Here is a 24,681-nt window from a genome sequence, read left to right as displayed (position 1 = left end):
CCTAATGGTTCCCAGCAGGTGGTGGCAGAACTGGATTAGAACGCAAATCTCTTGGACTTCACTCCAATTTCAATTTGTGAGGGACTGGCCCATGGAGGAGGTCGTCCTTGAACTGTTCCAGGCCAGGAAGAGTGAGTCCTATCGATGCAGCACAAGCTCAGTGTTAGGAAAAGGGAGTTTAGGTTTTTAAACTGAAGTTCACACAGAGTAGAGGAAGGAGAATGGAGTAGAGTGAGAGAGGTTTTATTTTATTTATTTTTATTTTTTATTTTCATTAAGAAAATATATTTAAATTCAATTTAGTTAACACAGAGTGTATTACTAGTTTCAGGGATTGAATTTAGTGATTCATCAGTTGCATACAACACCTAGTGCTCATCACAAGTGCTCTCCTTCAATGCCCGTCACCCAATCACCCCATCCCCCCATCCACCTCCCCTCCAGCACCCCTCAGTTTGTTTCCTAGAGTTAAGAGTCCAGTGAGAGAGGTTTTAGATGACCTTCACTGGGAGGTGACGAGAAGCCTCAAAAAGTCTCTGAAGAACGAATGCAATGATTTGTTTAAAATATTTTCCATGTAAAATAACTTCAGCTTCAGAATATTTAGGAATGGAGTAATCTGAAGTCATTTTGGGGGGAATAAATTTGGATTTAAATAAATCAGTACAAAGAATAATAAAGGAATGAACTAATACTTTCGTTTGAGGTGTCAAGGAAATTGAAATCTCATCTGAAGGACGGATTTGGTATGTAGGTGTCAGAGGGTAGAGCAGGGTGGAATGGGAGGTGAGGAGTGGTGGAGAGTGATGAGATTCGGTGAAGCTAGAAAGAAGGGATTCATGATGAATTCTTAAGCAGTGACTAAGTGGTGGATGGGTGAAGGAACAGCAGAGAAGCTTCTACGAGTATATTACCATTTAGGGACCGGATGGAGAGAGGTCCTGTAAATAGTAGCAGTTTACCTGAAGAATACCACAATGTTATCTAGATTCTAATGCTGCATTCTGCCTCTGTCTCACGTGGTGGCACTAAAGGATTCTCTGTAGAAAAATGCGGTAGCCGTCTTAATTTTACATGTGAGTACCTTCAAAATATCTCCTACCCTGAACCACATCTTGGGAACAGCCACGATGAAATCTTTGCGGTTTTATGGGTGATCTCTGGGGGAGAAAGGCAAATCTCTATTCCAGAGAGCCTCAACTCATCTTTATTTCTGTTAGTGGACCTCAATAAATGCACAGGTCCCAGGCAAGCCTTGTTCTCCAAACCCTCAGACTTCCTCTGACTGGATCATTTTTCCCAGAGGAAAAGTGGAACAACGCACCAGGGATGGCGGTCCTTCAAGAATCAGCTTAGCTACAAATTTTTCTGGACAACCTGTCCTCAGAGCCATAGGTGCTCCTCAAGCGTCGTTGCTCTGCATACCCTACTATGACACACCATACTGGAATGCAATGCCCAGTTCGCTAGACTCTCTTGCCAGACTGAATTCCTTGTGGCCTAGTTTTTGTCTGCTGTTATTCCCTAGCACCTTGCAGAATGCTCAGCACAGGAAGGCCATTAATACAAGTTTACAGACTTTTAAACCAACATCTCTGAAAATGTGTGAAACAGAAATATCATGCAGAAGTTATCTAGAGAGAATAAATCTAAAATGGATTTTTAGAAAGAAAGATCTAAAATTTAAGGGTTTTTTTTTCTTTGTGGTATGGTCTTAGTTTTGCACATAGTTCATGGCCTTTCTTTTCTGCTCCTCCTATAGTCTGCCTTTGGCCATTTCACTGCTTATTATTCAAGGACTAAGGAGAAAAGGAGAGGAGCTGAAATTCACATCAGTTAATTAGGCTGTTTGGAAGCAGCTCTGAAAAGGGTTGGAGGTGGTGGGTGAAATCAATAGTTGACTGGTGGTCTGAGATTATCTATAGCTTTCACTAACCCAGCCTGCTCCACTTCGAACCCCTAAACCAATGGCTGCTCAACATATGAGCATATTTTATAAGCTCATTTCAGCTTCATGGGTTTGTTCCTTTGTTCTTGAGTACATGGCAAGACAGATGTCCTGATTTTTGGTTTGGAGAATTTGGTCACTATACCAACAGAAGAGATTGTGGGGTGGGCAGCTTCTCTAGGGCAATTTCATGATCCTAAAGGAAGAAATTAACAGTTTATTTTCTGAAACTGGTTCAAGGAACATTCCTTAAGTAACAAAAAAAAAAAAATCAAGAAATAATATTACTTACATTTTGAAGAAGGATTTTTAATACAGTATTTCCATCTGTGATATATTTAAATTCTAGGCCTCGGGCAGCAATTTTGGAAAAAGGCCCCCTTTACCTTTTACCAGATGCAAAATAAATAGTCCACTCTGAGGGCCGGAGCCTTTCCCTTACTCTCCCCACCCCTGCCGAATATAAGACGTGGCTTCTGCCATTCTGGAAATCACACGTGCTACTCCTTTCTTTTTCCAACCGCAAACTGTTACTGACGTTACAATGTTTATCACAACTTCAATTACACAAATTATTTTGTAATACTTGCATCTAGTAGAAAAGGAGAATGGTGAGCTGCCCAAAAGGAGGTCTGCAGTCAATAAGTGGGAGGCTGTCAATACTGAAATCCAATACTCTCCCCGATCTAGTTTTGACGCCTTAACAAAGACAGGTTTGGCTCTTTAGGACAGCTCAGCCATCTTGACTGCTTACATGAAGGTTACTAGTCCTGGATCTGCCGATTGCCCGGGTCTGGGAACACTGATTTCTAAGTTGATGAACGAATCCAAACATATTTCACAACAGAGGCCTAACATGCTGAAGCTGTCAATAAAGACCCAACACTTGAGGAACCGAAAGAACACGCAAGTTTCACACGCACACTTAACCCGTGCATTCTTCCAGTCCTCAAACCGGGGGAGGTTCTACAGCTAGAAGCTTAAAAGTTTCTTATTTTTCACGACCTGTAGCATGCATTGAGCCTGTGGGTAGTGTTTGTATAAGACCAAGGCCCACTCTTTAATGGCTGAATGAATCCATTTACAGTACATGCTGGATTAGCTGCTCTGAGAATTGCCTTAAAAAAAAAAAGTAAAGTGAAAAATAGACAAAGAAATCTACAACCTGAGCAGTCTTTCGTATTTGTTTTGACTGTTCTGGCACCAGCCCTGAGCCGGTGACAAGGGTACTGAAAAGATGCACCTGAAACACTATCTGCGGGCAGCTGATTTGCCAACCGGCTTTATTGCTGCTTTCCAGCGGCGAAGGCGCAGTAGCAGTAACAGGGAAGCCAGCGCGAGCCTCCCCGGCAGCGGCGGCGGCCGCGGCGGCACCAGCACCAGCGCAGTTTCCCCTCTCCCCAGCCCTGACTCTACGCGCACATGCGCACTGCGCCCGCAGCCCTGGACCATTTGTCAGGACTACTCGTGAGACGGAGAAAAAAAAAAAGAGAAAATTTGGGGGTAAGAAGCGGTTGATCGGATCTAATCTCTAATTAATCAGAAGATTTGTACGTGCAAAAGCCATTCATTTATTTTTCTGGGTGAGGATGAAAGTTAAGAGACCTATAGAGAGAAGGAAGCGCACCCTCGTCTTGTGAAACAGATCAGGGGAGGGGAAAGGACAGAAGGGGTTTCTCCCCCACTTCTCTGCGCCTCTGGGAAAGAGGAGAAAACTTAATCCCGGGGAAAAAAAGTGGGCAAGTGACTCGGAAACGGCTGGAGGGGGAGTCTCTGGGCATCTCACTCTGAAGTAGTGAGTGCGAGTGTGAAAGAGGAACAAAAGAGAGAGAAAAGAGAAAGGAAAAAATGGGGGGAGGAGAGACTTGTATTTTTTTCTTTGCGCGCACACGGGGAAGGGTGTGGGGGGCCGTGCTGAAGGGAGCCGGGGCGAGGCGGCCGCGTCGGGCTCTCGCCGGCGCGCAGGCGGCGGGATGCGTGTGGGCCCCCTCCCCCGCGCCCCCCGAGCTTGTCACTTTGGTCGCTTTCATGACACCGGGCGCGGGGTGGGGGAGCGCGGCGGCGCCGGGCTCCGCCGGGGTGCGTGCCCGAGTGGGCGCCGTGGAGCTGCAGCCCGGGCGGCGAGCGCGGCCGCCGAGGCGGGGGGCGCCGGCGGGGGGGCGCGGGGGCGGCCGGGGCGGCGGATCGGTGCGGCGGGAGGCGCGAGCTCCGCGCGCCGCCCCTGCGGCCCCCTCCGCCCGTGTGGCCTTTGTGCCGGGCGCGCACCGGAGAGCGAGCGAGTGAGCGAGCGAGCGCGAGAAGTACAAGTACGGGAGACCGAGGCAGTGGGAAAAGAGGCCGGGCCACTTTCTCCCCGCTCGGGCTGCGGAGAATGGACTGGTTGAATGTGCAGGCGCGTCTCCCCGGCGTGTGCTGTGTGTGTGCGCGGCGGAAAGGCCTCCCCGACTCCCACCGCGCACACGCACACTCACACGCACGCACACACTCGCGGACCCGCGGCGGGGCTCGGCGGCCGAGAGTTTGCGTTTTCTTCCTCGCCGCCTCCCCCTTCCCGACCGACTGTGTGAGAATTTCATATAGATCAGCTCCAATTTCCGCCATTTTGGGAAAGTTGCACAAAAATAAACCCTCCGGTTTATTTCTGCCCGAGGCAGGAAAGTGCTTCGGGAAGCAAGGCGGCGCGGGCCCGCCGCGGCCGTCCGCGCGGGGGAGGGCGCGGGCCGCGGGCCGGGCCGGGAGCCCGCGCCGTCGCGGCGTTTGCCCCGCTCCGTGCCGAGCCGCGCCGGCCAGGGTGCGGGCGCGGGCGTGTGTCGGGAGGCGGCGGCGGCGGTAGCGGCGGGCGGCGGCGGCGGCGGCCGCGCCGGGGCGGCGGGCGGGTTGGGGGGAGGCACGGGGCTGCTTTTCCTGCAACTTGTTTACGCCGCCCTTATATTGGGGAGGCAGAGAGGGGTCCGGGTCGGGCCGCCGCCCGCCTTGCGCCGCGTGCGTGTGCCATTCCGGAATAATGGGTTTTGCACACTCGCGTCCTGGGCCCGGCGGGCCGTCCTCACGCCGCGGCGGCCGGGCGGGGGGAAGTAGAGGCCGGCGGGGGTGGGGATCGGGAAGCGCAGAAGCCGAGGCATCCGCCGCGCGCCCCGCGAGCTGGTGGCGGGGGGAGGGAGGAAAACTTGTGAGCCCTGGAGGCGGTGGGGGGGCACGGTGGCACGGGCGGGGGGAGGACGCAACTTTTGTGCTGGTGGTAAAACTTTAATTACCTTTAAAGAAAAAGGCCTTTTGATTACACCCCCCCCACCCTTTCTGGTCAAAGCATGGCCCACAGTGCGACCGTGAGAGAAAGTTTAAAAGCAGGCGGTTTCTTAGCCGCCTTCTCCGCGAAGGGGTGGGGGTATCTGTTTGTCCGTCTGCGCTCGGAGAGAGGTGGGGGTAACGAGTCGCCCTCCGGGGTCGCGAAGACCGTAGCCCTTACCCCACCCTTCCACGGGGAGACGAAGGTAAACGTCGCTTCAGTTTCCCTCCTCCCCGCCTTCCCCCCCACCCCGCTTCCTTTTCCTCCCCCTCCCCGCCGATTTTTTTGAGGGGACCCAAAAAACGGAGTCTCTTTCCTTATGCAACTTCCTCGGGCGCTGTGAGCACGGCCCTTCCCCCTCCCTGCATCCCTTGGCCCGCTCCTTTCCCACCTCGGGTCCACCGCCAGAGAAAATGCATTAGAAATCATTCAAAGTCTACAGAAACAAAAATAGATTTTTTAATTGTTCTAAGTTTAAGTTAAGGGAAACTGAGATGAGAAATAAGATTTGGGGCGGGGGGGGCGGACGACGGCTAGGCGAGTGCGTCGAATTTTAATTTTGATTTTCCTAGAGCGTTGTTTGTGATATCTTTATTGGTTTGGGGAGCCCAAGAGTCTCTCTACTGGCTAATTTGGTCGCGTGGATTTTTGCGCAAGTTTTTAGAAAAACACTGACTCGAGTAAAGCATTTCTCCGGAAAGTTTCAAGTGCAGCAAAATAGCGAACATGCAAAACTGGCCAAGGGGAGACCTCTAGTGGTTAAACGCATCTTTAAGTTCGGAAGGCCGACAGCAAAGTTTGGCCTTTGCTGGTAGCTACGTAGTCCATTCAGACGTGGAAGTAATTAGAGGACCTGAGCGAGCAGCCAGATGTTGTGTGAATGGATGCCGATCAGAAATAGGTTTAGTAAATTGGAGAGCAGATAAGTTCTGACGACCCAGAGCCTGTAGCTTCGATCCCTTTTCATTTATATGGGAAAAACACTTTGCTTTTATTCGGGGATTTGAGATGGGTCCGTAACTGGGTTAGAAACAGTTTGTCTTTATATTTATTATTGTCTTTATCTTTAATCAATCAGGAGTCACAGCAGGTCCTTTCATTTTGAATGTTAATAAAAATACAAAGTGTTTAAAACTTCGAAAAAAATGAAAAAGACCTTTGGTTGAAATTTGTCTTTTATATAACCTGATCATTTTATTCTCTCATAAATATAATTAAAGGATGGTGTTTAGTTTCTTAACCGAGCCGTTATATATAGTCAGTCATAAAATAAGAGGTCCGTTTTAGTTCTAAGAGTGTAATTTTGTTTCACTGGTTAAGACATTATTTCTGAATACTTTGTTTAAGTTGTGATTTAAATATTTACATACATGGGGAAAAACTGCTTACATAATATCTATTCATTTGCTAGCGTGTGTTCTGCAAAGTAACTTCAATTTTTAAAGGTAAAAGCACTGAGAAAAATTAAAGTTGAATCAAATGATCCCTGTAAATTTCACCTGCTGGTCATACAAAGGGGGAATCTTTAATTTAGTTATTTACGAAAAGGGAATGATATGAATGATAAAATCCATTTTATCTCATCCAGAACTAGTTTATTTTATTTTTAATATACTGAGTGGTATTGTGTGAAATTATGCAATAAGTCAGTGATTCAAAATTTAGACATATTAATTGTGGACTTGAAGTCTTCTTTTTTATGACAAAGCATTGATTTTATATTTCCTCTCTTTCAATTAGTGCTGGACCTTTAGGAGAAGTCTTGGGGGTGGACAGCAATCCTAGACTACAGGGGAGTTATTTCTTCACTGCCACTAGGTAAGATTTGCTTGTTGAAACAAATTACTTGGTGTATTTGCAAATGTTAAAAGCTGCGCTTGGGGATCAGGAAGGAGAATGTGGGACAGGGTTGGCAGAAAAGCATCATTTTGTGGGGGCTGTTTTGAATGCATGAAAGCCTTGACGTGAAGTGTAATTGAGGCTCAAGTAAATAAAACATTAGGAAAAGTTTCAAGATTGTCCTGGATAATTTTTGGACTGACTCTTTTAATAGATTCTTAATTTTCATTTCAGTTGTACCTGTTTTCTACTGAAAGCAAATAGTTTTGTTCTTTGGAATTGAAAAAATGGGAAAAATAGAACAAAGCACTTGTAAGTTAATGTAACTGTTGTAACACAGTGATATGGAAGATTCTGGAACTTGTTAAAATTTTGTAGGTGAAATTTACAACAAGAGTTTTGGGGCATTTAAGTAATTCAACTTTTGTGGCTTAAATCCAGTGTGGGCCAGCTTGTGCCAAATATCATGCCAAAGGGCTGTGACTTTCCAGCGTGTTAGCATAGACTTGTCAACTTTTGAACATATCTCCACAGAGTATATAGCTGTTATCTAATAAGGTCCCTTTGGTAATTTTGGAGGGTGCTTGCTGGTTTATGTCTAGTAATTCAGGGCCTATTTTCAGGATGAAGGTTGTTCTCTAGCAAAGAGGGCAGCTCTCTGTAGGTAAACCATCAAAGTATATTTGTGCTACTCTAGTGCTTTCTATTTATACCTCCACCCCCCCACACCCCCCCACCCCCGATTTAATTTTTTTTCCTCTTCTTTTTTGCTTCTTTACATTTGGTCTGTCTTAAGTATTAAAGGAGTTGCTAATTCTTGTTTGGGAAAAACATATAAAACAAAATCAATTAGTCCTACCTTTTATTAGTAGGACTAATAATCCTCATTGGGCTCTTGGAACCAGGATAACTATGACCTAGATGTCAACACTGAATAGTTACTGGTGTAAAATGATTGTTAACGGGAGTTTATTGCCATTTTCTGCTTGTGGATGGTCTTGAATGGTGTAAGTAGCCAAATAAATAGATTGGGTCCATGTGGATGATGCAACAGAGACAGTGGGGTGAGAGCAACTCCAGGATCATGCAGACAGAAGTAGAGTGCAAGCAGAGTAGAAGGTGTTTCCTAGGATGCTGAGTTTCATGTTTAGAAATGCTGAGTGGAAGACAGTGACTGTTTTTCTTCATTTGGGGAATCACTGTGGCTCTGGATAGAGTGCTAAAGTGGGAATCAGAAGACAGTTTGGCCTCTAAATGTATCACATTGTATCAGTCACTTTACCTCTTTCAGCCTAGATTTCCCCATCTGGAAAATGGGGGCAACAGTGCTTGCTTCACTTCCTTTGTTGAAAGGATAAAATAAGGTTTTGAGAACTATAAAGCCTTATTCAAATGTTTGGTAGTCATATTACTATTTTACCTTAGTCAGGTTTTGTCAAGGGCAGGAAGTAGGTTGTAAAGGGCAGAACTGAGTGATTTAAATCCTGGCTAAAATTATGAGATTGGTTTCTGGTATATATATTATGTGGACTTGTCACAGTACTTCCAGGGGATATTTCTTTTCTTTAGGAAAAAAAGTAGTTTATCTTTAATAGCATTGGTTCATTGCAGGAAGGGACCATGTTTTAACATGATGCTGAATATAAACTGAAATTTATTTATCCCAGTCTAGTCATTTAATAGGTAGGAGTAAGTGAAATAAATCAAATTTAAAATGATGCCTAATTGTAGAAATGGGAGGGTAGTGAGAGTAGAAGGGTTGGTATGAGGGGAATTCATGTACTGTAATTAATATTTTAGTTGTGTGAGTCTGCTGGGAAATGAGCATGAGAAAATAGGTAACTGGGGTAGTAAGATTTTATACTCTAGGGGTCAGAAAATGGGTCCTGCAAATGACTGGATTTAGGGAAAGGTCCATGCAGGGCTTTCCCCCCACTCCACTTGGGTTTTCTAGACCCCTTAGCTACTTTATTCTAATTATAACTAACCGCCTATTATCGAGATAAGAAAAAAAAAGTCAGGTATTGTCTATCATCATTCTCAATTTGCTGATACTGAATTTGACAAACCCTGACAAGTTTTAGTTTTAGTTCATCTCTCTTCTCTTATAGATTATCCAATCAATGTTCTAAGAATTCAAAAACCCAATAGTGGAGGGAAGAAGAAATATGTGTCCTGTTGAATTAGTTCTTGAGTAATTGAGGGTTGGTTCTTGAATCGTTTCCCCTAGTTTGTTTGGTAGTTTATTTCTAGGAATATATATTTCTTTCTTTCTTTCTTTTTTTTTTAAGATTTTATTTATTTATTTGATGGAGAGAGACACAGTGAGAGAGGGAACACAAGCAGGGTGAGTGGGAGAGGGAGAAGCAGGCTTCCCGTGGAGCAGAGAGCCTGATGCTGGTCTCAGTCCCAGGACCCTGGGATCATGACCTGAGCTGAAGGCAGACACTTAATGACCGAGCCACCCAGGTGCCCCTCTAAGAATATATATTTCAACCCAGGCTTTTTGTGGCAGATATAGTTAAGATGGGAAATTTATAAGAGAAGTTACTTTATGTGGTATGGGACAAGGTACCCTTGGGGTTCAGAGGATGGGTAACCTGAGTGATCCCTCTTGCAATGTTTCTCCTAGTTAACTAATTTTTCTTGAGCTCTTATAGTGCTGAACACCAAAAGACTAGGTCTTTGCCCTTGAGTTCCCTACCTAGACCCTCACCCCAGTAGTGGACACAGCTCTGAGCTCTGTTAAGAACCAAGCTGCACTTGGTACCAGTAGGAAAGAACAAGGGACCCAGCACTCTTGGGAGCTGGTGAGTCAGGGAACAGATTCCTGGGTTGACTGAGCAGTACAATGCCATATAATTGTATATACGTGGCACAATATTCCATCCCCTTTTTAATGCTTAGTCTTCAGAAATTAATAAAAAGCTCTTTACCCATGATATGGAATTTCTGAATTATATATCCGGTGACGGTGATGGGTTTGGGCAGTTCTTTTCTTCTTTGACTAGTGTGTTCACAAAGATAACTTTCTGGTGTAGATTGCTCTTCTTGCTCCCATTGAGGAACCCATTCCTCACAAGAATTTGGGGGACACTGTATTTAAAGAGACCACTTATTTGGGAGGCAGTGTATTTAAAGAGAACTACTTATACCTTCGTATGTGTGTATATTTGTATATGGCGTCTTGAAATTCAGGGCATCCGAAGAAAATATATTTTGTAAAGGACCCCATTATCCAATGAGAATATTCTCAGGTTGTCTCTTTAGTAAGTTAAATTATTTTACTCACACATGAGGATATGGGTAAACAGTGGCACATTATGAACTAGTTTGTACTGATTGTAGCAACAGCTATGCAGCAAGTGGATGAAAGCAAAACACCAGGAAAAGGGTACCCTTGTAATGTAACTGAGTTTGATTTATGAAGTCAAATTGAGAAAGACGTTTAAGAAATTCCCCCTTGATGAGACAGGGTGGTTTGGGGGAAAGAACAGGACTTTTTTTTTTTTTTTTTTTTTTTTTTGAGTGAAGTTGGGTGATCTTGGATGAGAGAACTTCCTTAGAAGTGGACCTAGAGGGCGCCTGGGTGGCTCAGTTGGTTAAGCGACTGCCTTCGGCTCAGGTCATGATCCTGGAGTCCCGGGATCGAGTCCCGCATCGGGCTCCCTGCTCAGCAGGGAGTCTGCTTCTCCCTCTGACCCTCTTCCCTCTCGTGCTCTCTCTCTCTCATTCTCTCTCTCTCTCTCAAATAAATAAATAAAATCTTTAAAAAAAAAAAAAGAAGTGGACCTAGAATTGGTTAGTTGGGCAGCGATTGGAGGAATTACATGTATATTATATGTGATAGTAAAATGTTTCCTTTATTATTATTCTTCCTGTAAGCTAGTGTTTTGTGTCTGTCAGCAAATATTTATTGAGCACCTGTTTTTTTGGAAGTCTCAGTTGGGTAGTGGTTCACATAATCTTCACTTAGAACAGGGCCGAATGAATGAATGGGTTAGGGCTACAAAGAAGCAGCAGACCTTGGCCTCCATGTGTTTGTAATTCTAGTTGAGGAAATAACCTGCACCACATACCGTACAGTGGTGACTAACAAAACAAAGCCACAGTTCAGTGCTTGTGCTCCGGAAAGGTAGAGATGAATGCAGTGAGTACTAGGGTGATACCACTGGATGTGGCCTTAAATGTATTGCGGAGGTAAAGACCTGGGAGGTGGGGTGTCCTCTGCAAAACACTGCCAGGTGTTGATATATTAAGTATAATTGTATATTGAGTGCCTTTTGAATGTCAGGCATTGAGCTAGCTAGGCACTTTATATTCTTTTATTCCTTCATTCCCTTATTTATGTGTCCAACCAATACTTATTGAGTGCCTTCTGTCTGCCCAGGTGCTAGTGTAGGCACTGAGTATTATCTCTCATAGTTTCTCTAACCTTGTGCAGTTGGTATTATTATTTCACTTTTAGAACAAACTGGTGCTCAGAGATAGCAACTTGTCTAAGTTCATATCATGCTGTTTGAAAGGTAGGACCAGGGAAATTGATACTGGCTTATGATTGTCTTGTTATGTCTTTAGGTTTCTGATTTTCAAAAAAGTAATTCCTAGAATGTTTTTAAGAAAACACATTTCCAGATTAATGTATTTACTCTTATACATTTGTTTACTAAGATAAGCAATAGCAAAAATAATAGAAAACTTATCTCTTCACTTTCCTTTCTTTTTTTCTTTTTTAAACCAAGAATTGGGAAAAGACCAACTACTGAATTATACTGAAAAGAACACCTTGGTCTGGCTCATGGCCTTGAAATGATCACAAACTGTTAAGAAAACATAACTCAGATTAGGTATGAGAATTGCTGGGCTTATTTGTAAAGAGGTTTCACTTGTTCTTTGTAGGAAGCGAATAGATGAGGCAGTAGGGTTAGTTCTCAAAAAATGTAGACCAGTCCGTCAATAGAAAGGGTGGGACCTAAATTTATTAAAGTGAACACAAAAGATGATGGAATTTACTCAGAAGGCAGGATTACAAAAGGAAAGAAAAAAATTAAATTGAGGGATAGAGATATTGGTGGGGAGAAGCTGGGGGCAGGGCTGAGTGTAGAGTGCTGGAATCAAAATTTAAAAAAAAAAAGAAAACAGGAAATATGACTAATAATACATTCAACAACAGTGCTATGGTTACTGTTATACTCTTTAACTAGAAGAGTATGCTCACGCTTGCCAGATGAAGTGAAGAGTCTCTATTTATTTATTCATTGGGTGGTTCTGTGTCGCAGTGGGAGTCAGTATCTCCGGTATATGAGTTGTGGTCCATCAAGCAGAGCTTTAGTCTGACTTAGAAGGATACCATTGCATGCATTGATCATAGGGTAGTAGACTGTTTCTCCTTTAATGAAGCTCTGTCACCCTGTAAACTTTTTTGAACACTTAACTACAGGCAGGCTGTTTTAAGGTTGGACCCTAGCTTTGTGTTATGTGTAATTTTGTAACGTTAAACTACTTCAGTAGAACATTTTGAGTAGGCTTGTTCAGGCACCAAAATCATTTGATTATTTTCCCCTCATCTGTTACACTGACTGAACCCTGAACTGTGAATTGAAATTCCTAAGAGATCAGTGTGGTCAGGTTGTTAAGTGGTCTAAATAATTCACCCTGTTGCTTTGTGTTCTTCTTTGGTGGATTTGAGGCCTAGCTGTTCAATCTGTTGATAAGGAGTTTAGCTCCAAATGGTTATCAAGATAAACCTATAGACTTGACTCGTGTGAGAGAAATAAAATCTGGTCACATCTACTTTATTAGATACAAAAGAGAAATCAAGTGTAAATCTCTTAATTTTAGCTCTGTGTTCTATAAAAATATGAAGGGGAGTAAGAAAAAGATGCTACTTTTAGCATTTAAAAAATTATGAAATGAAATAAGAGAAAAGAACAAGATACTACTTTTAGTTTTTCTTTTTTGAGTTCATGCATGTTTTGCATAAACATGGACATATCTGTGTCAGACAGGTTCTCATTCTTTTTATGTCCTTTGAGTCCCTTTAATGGGTGTAAAATTTCTATTATGACTCTATTAGTGTAGTGATGTTGATGATATGGTAGCACCTGTCAGGATATTTTTGTTTCAAATTGAGATATATTACACTCTGTACACTGAAAATGAACTTCCAATACAAGCATTTGATGAGAGTATATTAAATATGCCATAGGCCTGTTAATGTCAGTTTGTGATTTCGTTTTCTATGTACATTTTTTTTTCTTGAAAGGCATTTTTCATTTTCTGTTCCTCCTTTAGAGGAAGTAAGTAGGTTAGGCCACAGAATCTCAAATAATTCATCCTTCTTACAGTAACAAGCGGGAAGGCAGGAAGTTGAGATTTTGTAAAGGTTGCCTTCGGTGACTACCCCTTTGTGTATAATCTCCATGGCAGAAAAGGTAGCAAATCAGATAAACCATGGCTGCATGAATAGGATCATTGTCATTAAAATATGGCCAGGAGATAGGGGTTTTGAAAAAATATCAATAAGACTTAGGAACCATCCTATAAGCGATTTCATATTTAAAGGAAGCGTAGATTAGTTGCCCCTTAGTCATCTACTATATGAGGGTAGGTGTGGACAGAAGACCCAGATTCTCAAGGATTTGTTTGTTCTTGATGGTACTGAGATTTCATTTCTCACATGGAAATGATCTAGAGTTTTGCCTGCCGAAAATCTATGAACTTGGGCCCTGGGGGCAAAATTTTACATCTCTCCACAACGGGATCTCAATTCCAGTATGTGTGTGATTCAGAGTTCTTATCAGGCGGGTGAGTAGAATATCAAAGCTGGTATCTGTCATGCTTGATTTGAAAGGAAGATTTTTCTTTGTAGCAATATGTGTTTGTTGAGAGATGCTTCATGTGTGAGTTTAGATTTTTCTCTTATCCTTATTGAATAAGCCTGTTTAAGAGGTTTGAATTTAACTTCTTTTGATGTGTCCTCCACTGACACTTAAATAAGGAGGGTTTCTTGGAGCAGCAATGTTACGCTTCTGCCAACAAAGCAAGTAAATACTTAGCAGCCTAGCTGTGAGTTAGAATTTCACTGAAGAATATGAGATAGCTGGACAAATGAATTTGATATTTTTTTCTGATTTCCCCCTCCCGAATTCCCACCCACAACTAGTCTGTTGCATTTTCCCCTTCTCTTTTATTCATTCATTTGATAAATTGTATTGATACCTACAATGGGTATTCATCAGGGATAAGGAAATGAATAAATCAATGTCCTTTTCCTCCAAAGCCTCGTCTAAGTCGATGATCATGATACAATGTCAGAAGTATTGTGATGGGGGTATAGATTCTCTCCTCCTAGTCTCTCTTCTGGCATATCACATACACATACTCCAGTACTTGTAAAGAGAAGGACTCTTTCTCCCATGGGCCTTTCACAGGACCTGGAACCACAGTTGGTATGTGAGGAAGCTTTTATACCTCCTCAGCCAAAATATCCATAAGGTTGCCAATGGTCTACTCTTGGGTCATCATTCAGAGATTATGTCCTTCTGACTTTTTTTGGTTGTTATAACGTTCTTTTCTTTATAAGAGTGTGGCAAAACTAAGAGTTATTGACCTTATATCACCTTCCCAAATTCATTTTGAAAGTTTACATGTTGTTGAAATCCAGAGTCTTACTATTATTCTTAACCTCCCATTTTTCTTCACCTTCACCTCTGGACTCGGGAGAAATCATTTAGGGCTTTGTGGTGCAGAGGTCTTGGCCTTTGCAGTTATCATTCCCCTGCCCTGGTATGCTTCAGATATTGGGCAAACTGGTGCCTGGAGGGAATGTGGACACTGGAGAGCTGTTTGTTTTATTTTCTTCAAAATATCTGTGGCTCCATGTACTGCATGTCTACCATGTGCAAAACACTCTTAGCGTGCATGATTGAAACACACGTTTTTACAGCTCTGTAAAGTAGATATTCCCGTTCCATTTTCTTGATGAAGGAGCCTAAGGCTCAAGAGAGGTTAGGTACCCTGCCCAGGATTATGCAGTAGTTGGGAAATTATGAGGCTAGGACTCAAACCCAAGTGCTCTGGGGCTCCAGAGCCCGTGCTTGTCACCATCGCACTAGATTGGCTTCTGTATTGAGTAAAATACAACATGCTGGGCCCTGCAGTAGAGTCTGAGGGGCACTGTCTTGGGAGATAAGTTTGTTTCTTGGCTGGATGACCTCAATTTTCTTGCCTGTTAAATGTAATCAGTCTTAAGAGGTAGCTGTGAGGGGGGCACCTGGGTGGCTCAGTCGTTCAGCATCTGCCTTCGGCTCAGGTCATGATCCTGGGGTCCTGGGATCGAGCCCCGCATCAGGCTCCCTGCTCAGCGGGAAGCCTGCTTCTCCCTCTCCCACTCCCCCTGCTTGTGTTCCCTCTCTTGCTGTGTCTCTCTCTGTCAAATAAATAAAATATTAAAAAGAAAAAAATGACAATGCATGGAAGAGACTCCTCTGCTCTGGTATGTCTGTATCTCCTTCATGTATCTTGGGCTTTTTTTTTTTTTTGTTCGGTCACCCCTTTGTAGCCGTGTGCTTGTGAGTTTTCCCCCTACAGGCTGTGTAACTCTCTGAGGTCATGAAGGTGCAGGCCATCAGAGAGGAAATCAGAAAACAGTAGACAGGCCTAGGAGTCAGAGGCCATATCTTTCTCAGGATCACTTTCTCCAGGCTGGACTTCGAGGACTGCAGGTCCGGAGGGCATTCTCCAGGCTTAGATACTATGAATCTCACCACTCAGATGCAGGTGGGGAACAAGGTCCGAAGGTAGCATTCGTAGCTGAATCTAACGTGAAGATGAATCAATTTTATTCCTGTAAAATACTACCGACTTTCATGTTATTTCCTGAATTTATTTTCCGTGGCTCAGCATTTTCCCAAAGGCCAGGGGTGGGGGCGTGGGGGACTCCATGGAATTCAATGCACTGTGATAATAGAGTCACAAGGCAAGGTGACCGTGGGAAGCTTTGGCTTGTCCAGTACTTCACAGATCGCCACACTGCTACTGATATGCACTGTACATGTCCTGAAGACCCCCGGGGTATTCCACCCCTCTCTCAACAAAAAAACTTTGTATCATAGGACAGGAATCAGTGGTCTCCCAAAGGTTGTGTTTTGAGGAACAGACTGGGAAATGTTGCTGTGGCCTTTCATCTAGTTTTGTTGCAAAGCCTTAGCCTGGCCTGCAGTGTATAGTCAGACCAGCATAGTGGCAGAGAGAGCCTGGCCTTCAGGCCCAACTCCTTCCCGGTATGGCAGACCCTTATCCATCACTTTGGAGCTATTGTCCTATGAAGAAAGGTAATAGTCAAGGGAAACAAAAGCAAAAATAAACTGTTGGGACTACACCAAATAAAAAGCTTTTAAACAGAAAAGGAAACCAATAACAAAACAAAAAGGCATCCTACTGAACAGAAGGAGATATTTGTAAATGATATTATCTAATAAGGGGTTAATATCCAAAGTATGTAAAGAACTTACACAACTCAACACCAGAAAAACCCAATCCAATTAAATGATGGGCAGAGGACTTGAATAGACATTTTTCCAAAGTAGATTTGCACATGGCCAGTGGACGAATGAAAGATGCTTGACATCAGTAACCATCCAGGAAATGCAAATCAAAACCACAGTGAGATAGCAGCTCATACCAGTCAGAATGGCTAGTATAAAAAAGACAGGAAATCCTAAGTGTTGGTGAGCATGTAGAATAAAGGGAGCCCTCATGTGCGCTGTTGGTGCGAATGCAATTTGGTGCCGCCACCATGGAAAACAGTATGGAAGTTCCTCAAAAAATTAAAAAATAAAAATACTATACGATCCAGTAATTCCACTCCCAGGTATTTACCCAAAGAAAACAAAAAATACTAATTTGAAAAGGTATATGCACCCCTGTGTTTATAGTGGCATTACTTATAATAGACAAGCTATGGAAACAATCCAAGTATCCATAGATGAATGGGTAAAGAAGATGTGAGATATATATATGTGTGTGTGTGTGTGTGTGTGTGTGTGTGTGTGTGTACACACACACACACACACACACAGTGGAATATTACTCAGCCATCAGAAAGAATGAGATCTTGCCATCCGCAACAACATGGATGGACCTAGAGGGTATTAGGCTAAGTGAAATAAGTCAGAGAAAGACAGAAACCCCATGATTTCACTTGTCTGTGGAATCTAAAAAAACAAATGAACAAATAAAACAGACTCGCAAATATAGAGAACAAACTGCTAGTTGCCAAAGGGGAGGAAAGTGGGGGGTGGGCAGAATAGGTGAAGAGGGTTAAGAGCTAGTAGTCTTTTCTGGAGCTATGTAAATATGAGATATTATTAACAATAAAATATCTGCTTTTATGGAGTGATCTTGAATCTTGTGATATTTAGATTTTGAACAGGTGGCCTACCGTAAGAGATACCACAGAAATACAGTCAAATGAGAGAAACAAAAATCACCGTCTAATTTTTTTAAGATCACTTGAGCAGCGTTCATGAACTCACGTAATTGTTAAACCAGATAATTATAATAAAAAGCTAACATTTTATTGACTGCTTACTGTGTGATAGGCACTAGGCTAAGGTATTATCTGATTTATCTCATGGAACCTTACTTACCATTGCCCAATGAAGAAAGGTTCCCTTCTACACACTTTATAGGTGGGGGAATTGAGACTTCCAGAGCTAACTGGTCTGAGGTTACTGAGTAGGCAGTTGTCAGATTTTGCAAAGTGAAATGAAGAGGAGGAAGGAAGAAGGAAGCAGTTGAAAGGGCGAAGGATAGAAGGGGGAACTGATGAGTGCGTGGCAGGTTTTGGGGATGATCCATGAAGTATTTAATTTGTGCCTGTGACAGGATGACAAGGAGCAGGGTGGGTGAGGATAGGGAGCCTCAAAACAGTTTTATAAGCCACATTAAGAAGGTGGTTAGCAGTGAAGAGAGGCTTTTTCGGTGGTGTTACCGAATCGTGACATTAGGACTTTTTGTAGGTCACACTGTGCCAGATAAGAGCATTCAGTTAGGGACAGATGATTTCTACAAAGTAAACAAAAAGCCAGCTTCAGTTGATGGTATTAAAGTGGGCAGCATAGCAACAAGGCGTTGGATTCGCACAGTAGAGATTGACTTTTCTCATGGATGTATGTTGCTCTGGATCTCCTTGCTGTCTATCTTCTGCATAATTGGCATTTTTGTTTGGTTCCTGATGATTATTTTAGGGTTAGCATTCCTGACTCTTTACAAAAGGTAGGTTGTCCTTTTAACCCAAACTGATTAAAACTGATATCTCAGTTCTGTCATCTGAGTGACAGAATTTTAATCCGATTCTGCTTTTGAGGTGATGTTTATCCCCATTTTATAACCACTTCCAACTCATGGCCATATCCTCTCTGTACCTTATTTTTGAAGAACACGCCTGTTAACTGTAAAGCTATAAAATGTAACTCTAAAAAAGCCACTGTAAGATTATTAAAACTATTTAACTGCTCTTAGTGAACATTAACTAGCCATTCTTTTAAATATACTATTTTAAAACCACGGTCTGAGCAGGAATGGCCCAGCTACAGTTAGCTCCTTTTCTTAATAATCTTTATTTCTCACTTTATCTGCAGATCCAGACTTTTGGTTTATAGGCAGTGCCCACTCTTTCACTTGATTTTGAGCATCCTGGATTGGGTGGCTTATCTCTCAAGAGACTGTTGTCTTCATCTCAGTGCTAGGCAGGTTCTTCACCTGGACTCCACTATAGGAGCTCAGCACTGGGGGCGTCCATGCCCCTCACTCGAGCCACCGCTTGTTTTATCCACTTAGTGGCAGATATGAATGAAGGGATTGTATGAAGGGGGGATTATGAAGGACACACAAACTCTGCTTATCTCTAGTCAAAATAAGATAACAGTAGATTCTTGACATTTGTGAAGGATATATCCCAAGGCAATCGCCAGTTCTCAACTTGAAAAAAAACTCATTGTAACATACAATTCCTTCCTTCAGATTACTAAAGTATAACTGAAAAATGTAAATGCTGTCTCTAGACCTTAACTACTTATCTTGCTTGATGAGCAATTTTTGTACTGTCTGGAGCACTTATTGAAACAAATTCACACATCTTTTCTACTTACTTCCTTTTGGAGCATTTGGTAGTTTTGTTCACACAATGTGTCTGAGTCATCATTGCATTTGACATTTCAGTCTTTAATTTATCTGAAACTTCTATTTTGTGGCTAGGGCCTAGCGCTTTCATAAACATTTCCATATTCCCCTCATTCTGTCATCAACACTAGAATCAACTAGCAGTTAATTTTGTTTGTTTCATTTCTTCACGAGAAACAATGGTTTATCTCTTTCCTTATGGTGCATGGACTAAGACTAAGTGCTCTGAGTAAGAGCATCCCTGGACCATGGCTGGTCCAGGCAACTTGCCCTTGCCCCTCAGCTTCATGGCATGTCTCATTCAGAGTCATGTCTCTGCAAGATCACAGATTACTGAATGTCATGGGAACTTCAGATGCCTCTCAGGAGTGGTAGAAGCCATAAACAGTCTGTGAATGCCAGCGATCTACTATATATTTCTGATACCCGAGTTGTGGAGAAGTGAACCCTACCCTTCTTCTTCTCATCCATCTGTGGAGCTGATTCATTTGCATGTACAGTTAAATACCTACTATTTAAATTACCCAAGAGCTTTGGGGAAGTTGACTTCCCTTAGTGACTTCTATGCTATAGCTTCCATTGTTTACAGCAATCATAAACTAAATATTTTCATGGAAAGACCTGCCTTTCGTGACATGAACTATTCTAAATTGACATGAAAAAGGATTTTAAAACATTTTTTTCCTTTTAAGAAAATTTGAACAGACATAAAGGAATGTCCAGAGAACAGATTCCCTCCCATGGCTGTCTTTCAGCAGACTATTGCCTGCTCCTGGGGACAGCCAGTGTTACCAGTTTCTGATGAATCCTTGCAGAGAGAATGTTTGCCTATGTAAGTTACACACACACACACCCTTTTATTTTATAGAAGTGGTAGCACACAGTTTTTATACCTGGCATAAAATTAGAGTATTGGTAGTGTGTTGGAGCTCTTTCTATATCAGAATGTAAAGAGCTTCCTCATTGTTTTTTATAATGGCATTGAATACCATATGGATGTACCGCAATGGTCCTTAATTGATGGACTTTTGGATTGTTTCCAGTTTTTTGACTTTACGAACAGACCTGTAGTCAGTGAATAACATTTTACATTTTTTCTTTTTACATATGTGCGAGTATCTGTAGAATAAATTTCTATGACTAGAACTGCTGAGTTGGAGGATATGTTCTTGGAAATTGATCTCCAGAGAGGTTGTTTTCATTTATAATGCCACTGTCAATGCACGAGAGGGCCTGCTTCCCCATATTCTCATAACAGGATTTTTGAATATAAGATATTAACTAATCTCCTCATTGCCTCCTTTTTCTTGAAAACTACTGGTATATGGTAGGTTGAGGCTTCCAGGGATTTATTCATGTGAGAGACTGAGCAAGTTCATCCATTAGATACAATGTCCCAAGGGAAAGGCAAGTTGCAAAGCTTTGTTTGGAGGCAAGGAATGGTGCAGGAGAGAGAGATACAGAAGGTAATTCTGAGGACAGTGTTGCATGTCATTTAATCAGTCTTCCAGCCCTTTTGTTGGAGGCTTAGGGCAAGAAGATTGTAATAAAAATGAGTAAAAGCTAAAGTGAACTGTTTCACCAAAGAGGGACTTTGGGAGTCTAATATGTTTGAATTAGTGTCAACAGGAATGGTCTCTGCCTTCGGTAAAGTCATCAGCTGCTAACAGTGGGCATCAGTAAAAGCACATTGGACATCAGAACCCTTGCTTTTAACCATTTCCAGTCATGATAGGAAAGCTAGTGGGAATCAGAAGATCAAAAGCTGCAGTCGTGTATTTGCTGGATATGTGAACCCCAAAGTGGTCCTTTTTGACATCAGCAGTGGCTGGAGACTGTTAGGATTTAGAAGAGGTTAAGAGTTAAATGGTGGCTCTTCGCTGATAGCACAGAGGACGTACCATGGTGCACTTTTGAGATACTTCCTTAGGAAATCTCAGCATCATTAACAAGAGATTGGGGATGAGATTTTCTGCAGAATGAGAGATGCTGTTTGTGACTTGCATTGTGAGGTACTCTGTTACCTACCTGCTTTTTATAGTCCGTGAAATATAGGTTACACATGGGATTGTGGAATAACACCAGGTGATAATTAAAGAAAACATAACACAAAGCATTTCTAAGTTGTGGGGGGGAAAAACTGCTTCTTTCTTAGGACCCCAACTGATTGAAGTGAAAAGACTTTGTATGTATGCAATGTGCACACTTCTGGAGAATGAAAACAAGGGAGGAAGACGTAGGGTGTCATGAAGAAGCAGCTTCTGTTAAAATAATATTGGGTTGTTGGATGTTCTGTCTGATGAAGAGATGATAGAAAATGTCCTAGCCATTCCAACTTCTTGTGATAGTGCGAGTAGCCATTTGGCTTCAAAATCAGATCATGGGAAAGACAACATGGTAAATATTTTTATGCTATCGTATTTTCTACACAGTGTTCACAAACCTTAAAGTGAAACAATAGAAAATTTTTGATAAATTTTAAATATGTGCTTATAGGTAGAGTACACTGTGAAACATTACCGATGTTTTATGGAGCAAAAGCAAATTCTCAGTATTTCTAAAAATGTGTCATGAGCATTTACTGCGGGTTTTGTATAGGGCTAACTTTTAGCTTTCTCCTGCTTTCTATTCCTTCTCCTAGTCACAGGATTTTATTGTTGTGAATTTTATGCATTTATGTTTTTTATTTTTTTAAAGATTTTATTTATGTATTTGACTGAGAGAGACACAGCGAGAGAGGGAACACAAGCAGGGGGAGTGGGAGAGGGAGAAGCGGGCTTCCTGACGAGCAGGGATCCCGATGTGGGGCTCGATCCCAGGACCCTGGGATCATGACCTGAGCCGAAGGCAGACGCTTAAGGACTGAGCCACCCAGGCGCCTGGGAAAAGACTGAAATTCTATTTCTGTTGTATATGTGTCTTAATGACACTTTGTTAATAAGTATATATTTGATGGTATTTTATTAAAAGGATACAGTTGCACTGATATACATAAATCAAGAACTTCGGCCCTAGTAAATTGGTTTCTGGATTTGTCATGTCTAAGGAATAACTTAGGGAAAAGTAGGTTTAGCCAGATTCTTAGAGGGGTAAGACTCTGAGACAAGACAAGACAGTGGTTGAGAAAAAAGCCCACGGTTGGAATGAGACTGACCTGGTTTCAGATATTGGCCATGCCACCAGATAAGGTTTTGGGTGAATTACTGAACTCTGCAACTCACTTTCTTTAGTGTAGACTGGAGGGATTATTAGAACCCATCTTTTTGTGAGAAAGAAAGAAATGAAATAATGTATGTAAATTGCTGCTTTGAATCCTTTTCTGGAAGAAGGTGAGATTGAATTAATAAATTAAAAAGTATACGTATTATGTCTGACACTGAGTACCTGGTGAATAAATGCTCTTGTGATTAGAGAAAGAATAGTAAAACTTTCTTTTCCATGGATCATTCAGGTTTTACCCAGTTTATTCACCAGGGGGGAAATTATTCTGTCACTCTACTGTCTATCAAGAAAAAGTTGCCACTCCTACAACACTTAATAAGGAAGTTGATTTTGTTGCTGATCTCTATTTAGTGAGGTAGGAGTTGTAGAGAACTTAAGTGCAAGTCTTAATTCACTTAACATCTTCACTGTTTCTTAGATTAATCTTCCTCAGGCCTTCACATCTTAGTTTCTGTTTTAAGGGTTAAGTCCTAATGATAGTGCAATCTAGTACTTCTTCAATTTCAGACAGTATAAAATTTGAAATGATCAGAAATAGACCTAATATGTAACATTTGACATTTACTCATTTAAAGGGGACAAAGGAAGAAAGAATATCGAAGCATCTAATAAACTTCAACAAAAGCTAGCTATATTTCAAAGAAACACAGGTTTTTTTTCTATTGACTATTTAAGAAATAAATGTGTATTATGTATCTAAAGAGACTGCACTTAAAATATATTTCTATTACAGAATTTTTCAAGCACTTATAAACCTAAGATGTAGTATAATAAACTGCTCTGGGCCCTTCAGCCCTTCAGACTTCTTGAGAATTACCAGCACGTTGCCTGTTTATTTCACCACTTCACCTTCTTGACTAATTTATAGCAAATTCCTAACTTAATCATTCCATCTGTCAGTTTCTGTTGACAAGGATGAAGTCCCCTTTTGAAAGTACATGCCATCATCATCCCTCCAGAAAAATCAGCATTTTTGTACATCATCAAATAGCCAGGTGGCATTCATGCTTCCCTTCCTGTCTAATCTTTGTCGTCTTCTTTAAAAAATAGTTTAAATCAGGGTCCAAACAAGATCTATGAATTATGATATTGTGCTTTATTAATATGTCTCTTAAATCTCTTAATCTAAGTTTCAGATTTCCTCTTCCATGTATTTTTTTACTCCTGGCCTTTTGTGTGTGTATGTGTCTGTGTGGCAGAAAGCCAGGTTTTTTTTTGTTTTTTTTTAAAGATTTTATTTATTTATTTGACAGAGAGAGACACATAAGCAGGAGAAGGAACATAAGCAGGGGGAGAGGCAGAGGGAGAAGCAGGTTCCCTGCTGAGCAGGGAGCCCGATGTGGGACTCAATCCCAGGACCCTGGGCTCATGACCTGAGCCAAAGGCAGACGCTTAACGACTGAGCCACCCAGGCGCCCCACAGAAAGCCAAGTTTTTATCCTATACAGCAGTGGCTCTCAAGTCTCTTTGACCCTCTTAAGAATGACTGAAAACCCCAAAGAGTTATTGTTTGTATGGGTTATATCTATTAATATTTTCTATATTCAGAATTAAAATACATAATTTAAACTATTTACTTAAAAATAACAGTAGCAAGCCCGTTACATTAATATATGTCTGCACAGTTTTCATGAAACATAATCATAGTTTCCATAATGGAAAAATGAGAGAAGTGGCACTGTGTTACATTTTTGAAAATCTCTTTCATGTCTGGCTTAATAGAAGATAGCTGGATTTTCATACCTGCTTCTGTATTCAATTTGTTGCAATATGTTGTTTTGGTTGAAGTGTATTAAGAAAATCTGCTTTACACAGATGTGGGGTTGGAAAGGGGGAGGAGTCTTCTAAGTTTTTTCATTAAATGGTGGACATTCTTCTGTGATACTACACCAAAAGTTGACAAGTGGTAGTTTCTTAAAGGTAAGTTGCAGTGAGCAATTTGAAACCCTGACAATGAACTTTTCATACTACATTACATTAAAATCCATTGGTCTGTCATACACTTAAATGGATCCTTTCCAGGCATAATTTTGTGACATCAAGTATGGTTATTTGGAAAATACTGCTTCACTGAGTTATGCAAATCTCCCAAATGTTGACATATGTCAAATATAAAATATTTTAAAAATCCTATTCATGACTGTTACCACCCATCTCCTTAGAAAAGTATTTAGCTACTGGGAAGCTGTCAAGCTCATGG

At 41.8% G+C, this 24,681-nt stretch overlaps 1 protein-coding gene across 7 annotated transcripts in view; it reads left to right on the top strand.

Annotated features, from left to right (window-relative positions):
- Nucleotides 1–3,355: 3,355 nt before the first annotated feature.
- L3MBTL3 (L3MBTL histone methyl-lysine binding protein 3) overlaps nucleotides 3,356–24,681 on the top strand; it is a 118,350-nt gene continuing 97,024 nt past the window's right edge. For 4 of the 7 annotated variants that reach the window (XM_028125354.2, XM_028125353.2, XM_028125352.2 and 1 more), the window contains exons 1-2: nucleotides 3,356–3,451; nucleotides 6,975–7,052. The gene's annotated coding sequence lies outside the window, so the exon portion shown is untranslated. Of the gene's footprint in view, nucleotides 3,452–4,215; nucleotides 4,255–4,489; nucleotides 4,512–5,239; nucleotides 5,440–6,974; nucleotides 7,053–24,681 lie in introns of those variants that run through there. The other 3 variants (XM_028125351.2, XM_028125347.2, XM_028125350.2) reach the window with 3 other exon arrangements.

This window comes from Eumetopias jubatus, unplaced genomic scaffold (assembly GCF_037043125.1).
Source record: "Eumetopias jubatus isolate StellerSeaLion01/CBP00866 unplaced genomic scaffold, mEumJub1_p1.0 scaffold_6, whole genome shotgun sequence".
Classification (NCBI taxonomy): domain Eukaryota; kingdom Metazoa; phylum Chordata; class Mammalia; order Carnivora; family Otariidae; genus Eumetopias; species Eumetopias jubatus.
Note: the sequence above shows the minus strand (reverse complement) of the source record. Positions and strands in the feature narration are given on the sequence as shown.